This window comes from Mobula birostris, chromosome 4 (assembly GCF_030028105.1).
Source record: "Mobula birostris isolate sMobBir1 chromosome 4, sMobBir1.hap1, whole genome shotgun sequence".
NCBI lineage: Eukaryota > Metazoa > Chordata > Chondrichthyes > Myliobatiformes > Myliobatidae > Mobula > Mobula birostris.
Window position 1 is genome coordinate 169,733,883 of NC_092373.1, and position 10,198 is coordinate 169,744,080.

Below are 10,198 nucleotides of genomic sequence, written 5' to 3' on the forward strand. Positions count from 1 at the left end.
AAATTCAGCAGAGACTTTTGCAACATTATTGAGTAGTGCTTGTAGGTCTTTTTCTGTTGTGGCTAGCAGGGCCACAAGTTACTGATGGTTCTTTCTCCTATTTTAATGCCAGTGTTGTCTGGAATTGCCAGTCTCATGATCATCTCAGTGTAGATGTTAAAAAGGTGTGGAGAAAGGATGCAGCCTTGGCGGACTCCTTTCCCATTGCAGAATGATTCAGTCTCACCAGATGTGGTCCGAGGGCTGGAGGATTGCGTAGCATACAGTGTTTCTAGAAGAGCCACAAGGTGTGGTGCCACGCCCAGTTGAATCATTGTCATCCACAGTTTGGTGTATTGGACACAGTCAAGTGTCTTTGAATAGTCTATGAAGCAGACATACAGGGGGGTATTGACCGCTCTCATTTTCTCCATTTTTAGGCGCATGTTGAAGAGCTGGTCCCTGGTCCCTGGTACCTTGGCCACTCCTGAAGCCAGCCTGTTCGAGTGCAGTTTCTCTATCCGCATAGTTCTTCAGTCTCTCGGAGATGATTATGAGTAGAACCTTGCTGGCGTGTGATATCAGTGCAATTATTCTGTAACTACTGCACTGCAGAAGGTCTCCTTTCTTGGGAATTGGAATGTAGACAGATTTGCACCAGTCTGTTGGCTATTTGCCAGTCTTCCAGATGGCGCAGACAATGCGGTGCAAGATGTGGGCCATTGAGGTCCCTGTTGCTTTCAGTAGTTCTGCTGGTATGTTGTCTGGACCAGATGCTTTATTCTTTTTAATCGTCTTGATTGCTCTTTCTACTTATGACAGTAGTGGCTCTGGTTCATGTTCTAGTGTTGTCCAGTCAATGGCTTTGTCATGGTTTTCATTCTTGTGATTTTCATGGAGTTTCTTGGTGTACTCGAGCCACCTTTCCATCACATCTGCATCTTCTGTCAGAATTTTTCCTTCATCATTTTTGATTGCACCAATTCTTGGTGTGAAGGTGCCGGTAAGTTCTTTTACAGCAGCATAAGCTACCTTGCTGTTGCCTTTGGTGGCCTCATGTTCCATGTTGGAGCAGATGCATTGTAGGTATACCTCTTTGTCAAGCCTGCAGTGTCGTCGTACTTCATGCTTCAGCTCCTTGTATTCCTTAATTGTTGTTCCTGTCTGACCTTTCACCAACCTCTTCTCTTCTACTGCATACAGCATTTCATTTGTGATTCATTCTGTGCCTTTGTGCTTGCGTCACTTTGGAATGTGTTTCTCTGCTGCTGTTGTAAATGCATCTCTTGTTGAGTTCCAAAGTTCTTCTGGTTCGAGCTGTTCTTGTAAGTTCAGCAGGGCTTCAAAACTGTTTCAAACCTCTATGCTGAATGGTATGTCTGAGAGATCATATCTGACTGGTGGTTTTGCTCATTTTATGTTCTTAACCCTGAGCTTCATCTTTGCCAACAGCAGATGATGATCAGTACCACAGTCAGTCAGCTCCCAGATGTGTCCTGCATTTCAGAATATTTATCTCCATCTTTTGTTGGTGAGGATATAACTAGCCATGTCCCCCATTCCTTTGGTGATCCTAAACCGTTGTTTCCCGTGACTTCCTTATTCAGAGATGTTTGACCTACTTTTGCATTGAAATCACCTAAAATGAGCACAACGTCATTTTTCAGAGTATCATCAATGAGGCCTTGCAGGTTGTTGTAGTGTCCCTCAAGCTCTTCCTCCTTTGCATTGCTAGTTGGTGAGTAGTTGACAATGACTGTGATTGGGATAGGCTTGCATTGTGCGGATGGACATTAGTCATTTGTTCAATGGGTTGTAGCCTAGTACCGCTTTAGCTATTTCTTGCTTCAAGATGAATGCAACACCTGGTCTTCCTCCTTTCTCAGATCCGGAGTAGTACATTATGTAGCTGTCCTTTGTTGTAAAATGACCTCTGTCAGATAAGCTGATCTCTGTTATTCCAATGATATCGCAGCCGATTCTGCCGATTTCATCGATGAACGGGTGAAATTTCCCTGTGCTTCTTAGAGTGCGACCATTCCAAGAGCCAATATTGATATAATGTTTGTTAAGTCTGGGGGTCTTCGTTCCAGCACTGGTTGTGTCAGATTCCGGGGTTCCTGGAAAAGGATTTCCCCCAGAGTCGTCATTATGACCAGAGGGACTTGAAGTGCCGTCAGCCTCTTCCCCAGTAGCATTGTTACCGTGATACAGCCTGCGGGTCCCACTGCCCACGGAAAGGGTTTTGTCATTCATTGGTTCTATCATTGAGTGAAAGTGGTTGTCTTGGAGGAAAGAGGATTTTATGAGTGGTCCCCCACGTCCTCCTCACAGCGCAGTGGTCGCTCACTGACCAAATTGCCTGGCTGTTGATGTCATTATGGCATTCTTCCGCCTGCAAAGTTGACATTATTGCCATTGACCTGCTGAGTTCCTCCGCCAATGTTGTCATCCAACACCCTGCTGCCAGTGTCTTCACCGTAACCCTGGTAAGGGAGGCTGACAGGTGCTAGTCCTTGCCCAAGGAACACCTGGGAGTACCAGAGACCATTAAGAGGCACTCCATCATCTTCATAGCCCTTGCGAACCCCTGCGCCTGGATGCAGATTTACGTCTTGCCCAGTTAATGCCCATGCTTAATCCCAAAATGCACCTTCAGTATTAGGAGACAACTTATTTCCAGCATACCAAATTGAAATGATTTATCTAAAGAGGTCCTAATCTTCTATCAGTTTAGTTGTTTCTGCTATCAGTAGTGCCTACAGGAAACGGTGCCACAAAATGGCAACACCCATCGTCGAGATCACACACACAGCTGCTGGTGGAACTCAGCATCTATGGAAAAGAGTCCTGATGAAGGATCTTGCCCTTCTTTGGAAAAGAGTAAACAGTTCTCATGACTGTTTATTCTTTTCCAGAGATGCCGCCTGGCCTACTGAGGCCCTCCGGCATTTTGTGTGTATTGCTTTGATTTCCAGCACCTGTAGATTTTCTGTTGTTTGTAACCCATCATCAAAGATTCCTACCTCCAGACCACTCCATCTTCTCGCAACCTCAATTGGGTAGGAGATTAAGACACTTGAAGTGCCACACAACCAGGTTCAACAAAATGCTACTTCCCTTGAACCAGCCAGAAAAACCATAATCACTAGAGTTGAAACACTATGACCATTTTGATCACTTTGCACTAAGATTTTTTTTGTTTTAATTCGTGTTCTTTCTTGTAAAAAAAAAAGTTATAATTGATGTTTAGAGTATGTTTTACTTGTGAATGTTGTGCCTACGATGCTATTTGCCTGAGTTGCTGCCGCCAGTAAGTTTTTCATTGCATTTGTGTTCGATGTGTTTTGTGCTTTTGATAATGAACTTTGGAAGCCCCAATGCACAGGAATGCAAGAGGCCGCAGGGACTGCTGAATTCTGCCAGTTCCCACCATTAAGGGCATCTATGAGAAGCAATGTCTCAGGAAGGTTCAACTGAGAACCTGCACTATCTAAACTTGCTTTGATTCTGCTCTATCTTAAGCAATTCTAATTGGTCAGTTTCGTTCTCATAAGAACATAAGAAATAGGAGAAGGAATAGACAATCTGGCCCATTATCTCATTCAATAAGATCATGGCTGATCTGGCCATGGATTCATCTCCACCTAACTACCTTTTCCCCATAACCCTTAATTCCCCTACTATGCAAAAATATTTCCAACCTTGTCTTAAATATATTTACTGAGGTAGCCTCTATTACTTCATTGGGCAGAGAATTCCACAGATTCACCACTCTTGTAGAAAAGCAGTTCCTCCTCATCTCTGCCCTAAATTTTCTCCCCCGAATCTTGACACTATGTCCCCTGGTTCTATTCTCACCTACCAGTGGAAACAACTTTACTGCCTCTATCTTATCTATCCCTTTCATAATTTTTAAATGTTTCTATAAGATCTCCTCTCACTCTTCTGAATTCCAACGAGTACAGTCCCAGGTGACTCAATCTCTCCTCATAATCTAACTCCCTCATCCCTGGAAACAACCTGGTGAGTCTCCCTTGCACCGCCTCCAAAGTCACTATATCCTTTCTCAAGTAAGGAAACCAGAACTGTATGCAGCACTCCCGATGCAGCCTCATCAGCACCCTATACAGTTGCAGCATAACCTCCCAGATCTTAAATTCAATCCCTCTGGCAATGAAGACCAACATTCCATTTGCTTTCTTGATAGCCTGCTACACCTGCAAACCAACCCTTTGTGATTCATGCACAAACACTCCCAAGTCCCTCTGCACAGCAGCACGCTGCATTTTTACCATTTAAATCATAATATCATCTTCCACTTTTCTTTCCAAAGTCGATGGCCTCACATTTATCAACTTTGTACTCCATCCGCCCGACCCTTGCCCACTCACTTAACCTACCTATATCTCTCTGCAGACCCTCTGTATCTTCTACACAATTTGCTTTTCCACTCAATTTAGTGTCATCAGCAAACTTAGATACACTACACTTGGTCCCCTCTTCTAGATCATTAATGTACTGTATATTGTGAACAGTTGTGGGCCCAGCACCAACCCCTGCTGCACACCACTCACCACTGATTGCCAACCAGAGGAACACCCATGTTTCTCAACTCTCTGCTTTCTATTGGTTAACCAATCCTCTATCCAAGATAATATATCACCCCCAACTCTATGCATCTTTACCTTATGGCTAAGTCTTTTATGTGGCATCTTATCTGGCCTACTGGAAATCCAAGTAAATAACATCCTTCTGTTCCCCTCTATCCACTGTGCTCATTATATCTTCAAAGAACTCCAGGACCTGCCTTTGCTAAATCCATGCTGTGTCTGCCCGATAGATCCGTTTCCTTCCAGGTGCCTCCCTATTTCTTCTTTAATGATAGCTCCAAGCATTTTCACAACTACATCATCATCATCATCATCAGGTGCCATGCCCACTTTGAGCTTTGACTGCCATGACCCACACACTCCTGTTTCGGGTCAAGTGGATCAATTCATTGGTATTCATTTCCAATTCTCTGGCTGCTGTCTGCATCATCACTTGTCTTTGTCTTCCTCTTGCTTTCTTCCCTTCAATCTTTCCCATAATTACTGTGTATTCTAACTCCTCTTTCCTAATCACATGTCCAATGAAGTTACATTGCCTTTTCTTGATATCATACATTAGTTCTCTTTTTGTGTTTGCTCTGTTCATGACATCCTCATTAGATATTCGTGTTGTCCATGATGTTCTTTGCATCCTCCTCAAAAACCACATTTCTGTTGCTACAATTCGTTTCCTCATGTTACTAGTTATTGTCCAACATTCTGAGCCATATAACATAACTGGATAAATGTAACATTTCAGTACTCTGAGGCAGGTTGTCATACCTAGTTTAGTATTGGTTAGTATACTCTTCATTCTCGTAAAGGTGTCTTTTGCCACCTTTCTTCTTCTTTTGATGTCCAAGTCGCACCTGCCATCTGATGTCACCCAGTTTCCGAAGTAGCAGAAGTTCTTTACTTGTTTTATGTCTTCCCCATTTATGCTCAGCCTGCAGATAGGGTTCTCCTACTTTTTGGATATCACCATACATTCTGTCTTTTGCAATTGATAGATAGACCCATTTTTGCACTTTCTTCAACAATTATATCAATTAAGTTTTGTAATTCTTCCTCCGTACTTGCAATTAACATAGCGTCATCTGCGTATCTGAAATTATTGATGTTTTCACCGCCAACTTTGATTCTCAAGATTTGTCTTTTTTTTTATAATATTGTTTCACTGTACACATTAAATAAATTAGGGGAGAAAACACAGCCTTGTCTAATGCTTCTCTTGATTTTCGTTGTCATGTGTGACGCCAAGCAGAGCTACCAGATGGATGATGCTAATGAGAGAGATAACGGAAGACAATGGAGAAACATTCAAAATGCTAATAAGAGAGAAGAGAGAGATTAACGAGAAAGAAACACAATTCAGATATTGACAGACCGTTTGCTTTTAACCTGAACTGTTTGAAGTTTGATGGACAGGTGATACCCAAGTAGGGGGATAAAAAGAGCAGGTTTGTTAAGGCACGAGATGCCACGAGACCCTGGAAAGAGCAGTGTGCCCCGACAAGTTGGTGGAGTTTGGAGGACCGGTTCGCAGGAATTGGTCAGAGGCTCACAGGGTGTAAAGGTACGATCGGTGGGAAGCTGGGGTGTGTGTCCGCCCTTGCCTGGGTGCCGGGTTCACAGTGGAAGCACGATCGTATCTGGAACAGAGGGGTCACAGTCGGTGACCACAGCGGGATCAGAAGACATCAAAAGGTCTGCCCGAAACCAACTGCATCTCTCTCTCTCTCTCTCTCTCTCTCTTGCTCTCTCTCTCTCTCCCACCCCCCAACGGTACAACAACAGCGATTACTTCGAACTGCACTAGACTGAACTGAACTCTGCTTCACTTAAGACTGATCATTTTACCCCTAGACTGTAATAGAGCTTGGTTGATTCCTATTACCCTATTTCTGTGTATATATGTGTATTATCATTGCTAACCTGTTACAGTTATATCCTTGCGATTAGTGTCCTGTACTATTTCTTCAATAAAACTTTATTAGTTCCTAGTAATCACAGACTCCAACGAGCGTTCCATTTCTGCTGGTTTGGCAACCCAGTTATGGGGTACGTAACATCATAAACTGATTCACTTCTCCATCTATTTTTACAGTGGCAGCTTGTTCCCAGTACAGGTTTCTGATTAGGCGGAGGTCTTTCGAATCTAGATCTAGAGTTTTCTGTAATATTTCAAATAACTTATTGTGCTTCACTTTATCAAATGCTTTTGTGTAGTCGATAAAACAAACAAACAAATCTTTTTGCACTTGAATAACTCGTTCTGATAGTATCCTTAACTCCTTGTTTTTATCCTTAATTCCTTGCTAGTATCCTTAAATATTGTGTTTCTTGTACTGTTACGTAACCGGCAACAATGAATATTAATCGAGACAGAGTTTATAAAAACAACCAAACATTTATTACACACCTAAAAGCGATAAGGGAAAAAAAACAAAGGGAAACTTTGACCGGAGGTTAAACAGGTATGCAGCCGTTCATCAACTCCACTCGGCTCTGGTTCTTAAAGCGGTAAATGCTGAAAACAGTTCTTAAAGCAATACAGTCAGATATAGTTATTAAAGCGATAACGTCGAAACTCCAACAGTTTTACACATTCAATTGGGAGAGACTTCTCTGGAGAAGGATTTCTTCACCGACGCACCTTTACTGCCGGTTCTGTCCACAGGATTCCCGATGCCAAAACTAAACTGTTTAAATCAACTGACCTTAAATTCCTTTTAGAGAGAGAGAGCCTTTGCATGAACTCATTGCTCTATTGCAAGAGTTATCTCAATGCAGCTTCTCTTCAACGAAGACTCAATAAGGTCGATCCTTTATTAAACTGCCAACCGATGCCGACTTCTCTCGATCCTTCACTTCGACGAATTCTTCACTCTCCCTTCAAAACTGTCGGAATTGAGTAGATTGGCACTTCCAGCCACAAATTCCCAGTTCAATAATACAAATCTTGTAAGAGAATGCACCTTCCGTTTAAAAATGAAACTGTGTCACAAAAACAAACACGCAACAGAAACGGAGGCACAACACGTTCTACCTGGAAATTTACAAACTCAAAAACCTACTGCGTCACCTGAGTCGACCCTTATATAGTCACGGGGCACATGTCATCACGTGACCTCACAACGGCGGGAAAATCACATCAGGTGACCTCCAAAAGACCATTACATCCTTCTCACAAAAAAAAACAGGTCTCCTTGAGCATGTAACAGTACCTTTGTCTTTCACAAACCACATTGCTCTTTGCCCATTTCAGCTTGTATCTTACTTTTAGCTCTTGTCATCAAAATTGTTAGAAGTATCTTGGTGATATGACTCATTAAACTTATGGTCCTATGTAATTCACATTCTATTGCTCCAGCTTTCTTAGGAAGAGTGAGAAATACTGATTTTTTCATCTCTTCTGGTATTATTCCAGTCTCATAAATGTCATTGATTAAATCAGTAAGTTTTTCAATTCCATAATCTTCAAGGGCAATAATTACTAGTTCATCAGGACCTGCTGCCTTTCCTTTCTTCATCTTATTTATTGTATTACGAACTTCAGATTTTAAAATACTTGGACCTTCAACGTTTTTCTTAATTTCTGGTTTTTCGCCTCGATCGTCTTCAAACAATTCCTGAATATACTCAGTCCATCTGTTCATAATCCCATCTTTTTTCATGATAATGGTACCGTCCTTTGCTTTCAAACAGCCACCTGAAGAACAGAGGAGCTTTTTACCAGTGATATTCTTGATTTGTTGATGTAACCTACTACAGATGTTAAATTAACTAACCTATAATTACCTGCCTCTTGCCTACATCCTTTTTAGAATAGTGGCATGATATTTGCCTTCTTCCAATCCACCAGGACTTGCCCAGAATCTGGAGAAGTTTGGTAGCTTTGTCATTACTGAATTATACAAGATTTTTCCTGGTAGACTGAAGTTGCCAAATCACAGAGTGTAGTATGCTGACATTGAACATTCGCAGAATGTGAGGCAAATTGGAATTTACATTCTAATTCTGACAGCTATTCGTCTGGATGCCTTGTTGATTCATATCAGAGAGCAATTATGTTTTTAACTTGACAAAAGACATCTGTGATTTGAGTTCATTGTGCCAATATTAATCAAGGCTTGTAGATACCTATTTCAGTAACATGCTTACAAAACAATATTCCAAATCCCATTCCTGTTCCAACATGTCGGTCCATGGCCTCCTCTTGTGCTAATATTGATTTCTCCTTCCAATGAAAAAAAATTCCCTCCCCCTTCCCTCTTCTTCTCTTCCCCACTCTGGCCTCTTACCTCTTCTCACTTGCCTGCCACTTCCCCCTTGGTCCCCTCCTCACCCCCTCCACCGCCTTTCTCCTACGGTCCACTCTCCTCTCCTATCGCATTCCTTCCTCTCTAGACTTTCTGACCCACCTGGCTTCACCTTTTACCTTCATCCCCCCGCCACTGTTTCATTCTGGCATCTTCCCCCTTCCTTTAAAGTTCTGAAGAACGGCCTTGGCTGAAACATCAACTATTTATTAATTTCCATTGGACCTGCCTGACCTGCTGACTGCCTCCAGCATTTTATGTATGTTCCAAATCACTTTGTTGTGATGTTCCTGTTGAATTGATTGAACATAGAGAGAACTACAAGCAGAGTGACGTTATTAACACGCCTCTACTTAACTTGGCAGTTAAGCTCAAGTTTATTGTTGTTATTGATTTGCCTTCATAGAGCAAATACCACGAAAATTAGCTTTTTCCAGAAGCACTGAGAATAAAAGACAAACAAAAGTTAACATACACTTAGATTAACATACAGAATATATGTAAATTGCACATGTGTAAGATAATCAACGAAGTAAACAAAACAAGTGCAAAACTGTGAGAGAGAGAGAGAGAGGTATACACAAAATATATGCTATAGTCCTTGGAAGCATTAGAAGTTTTCAGGTTGGTTCAAGAACTTGATGGCAGTGGGGAAAAAGGTGTTACAGAACCTTGAAGTGTGAGTGTTCAGGCTCCTGTACCTGCTCTCTGATGGCAGCATACCGAGTATCCCTCATGATGGAAATTTCCTTCCTGAGACATCGCCTCTAGGAGGTGCCCCTAACAGTGGGGAGAGCTGTACCCATAATGGAACTGGCTGAGCCCAACACTCTCTGTAACCTCTTGCATTTGAAGTCTCCAAAGACAAAGTCAAGTTTATTGTTACCTGCATAAGTATATGAATGTGCATTGGAAAACTTGCAGCAGAACCACAGGCTCACAGCAATAGAGATGCAGCATTCACCAATTATACATTTTTTTTTACAAAAACACAATTAAAACAAAAAATAATTTTAGTGCCAAGTGATCAAAGTGGTCATTGTGTTGCTACACTGCAATGATTAAGTTGTTTCAAGAATTGTATGGTTGAAGGGAAGTACTAAAGCAGTTCTTGAACCTGCTATTATGGGTCTTCAGGCTTCCACCTTTCCACGGAATGAATGTAGAACATAGAACAGTACAGCAGAGAAACATGCTTTTCAGCCCATAATCTCTGTGCTGACATGACGTCACTTCATGACTAATCTCATCTGCCAGCACCTGGTCCATATCTCTCCATTCCTTGCTTGCTTAGATGCCTGTCTA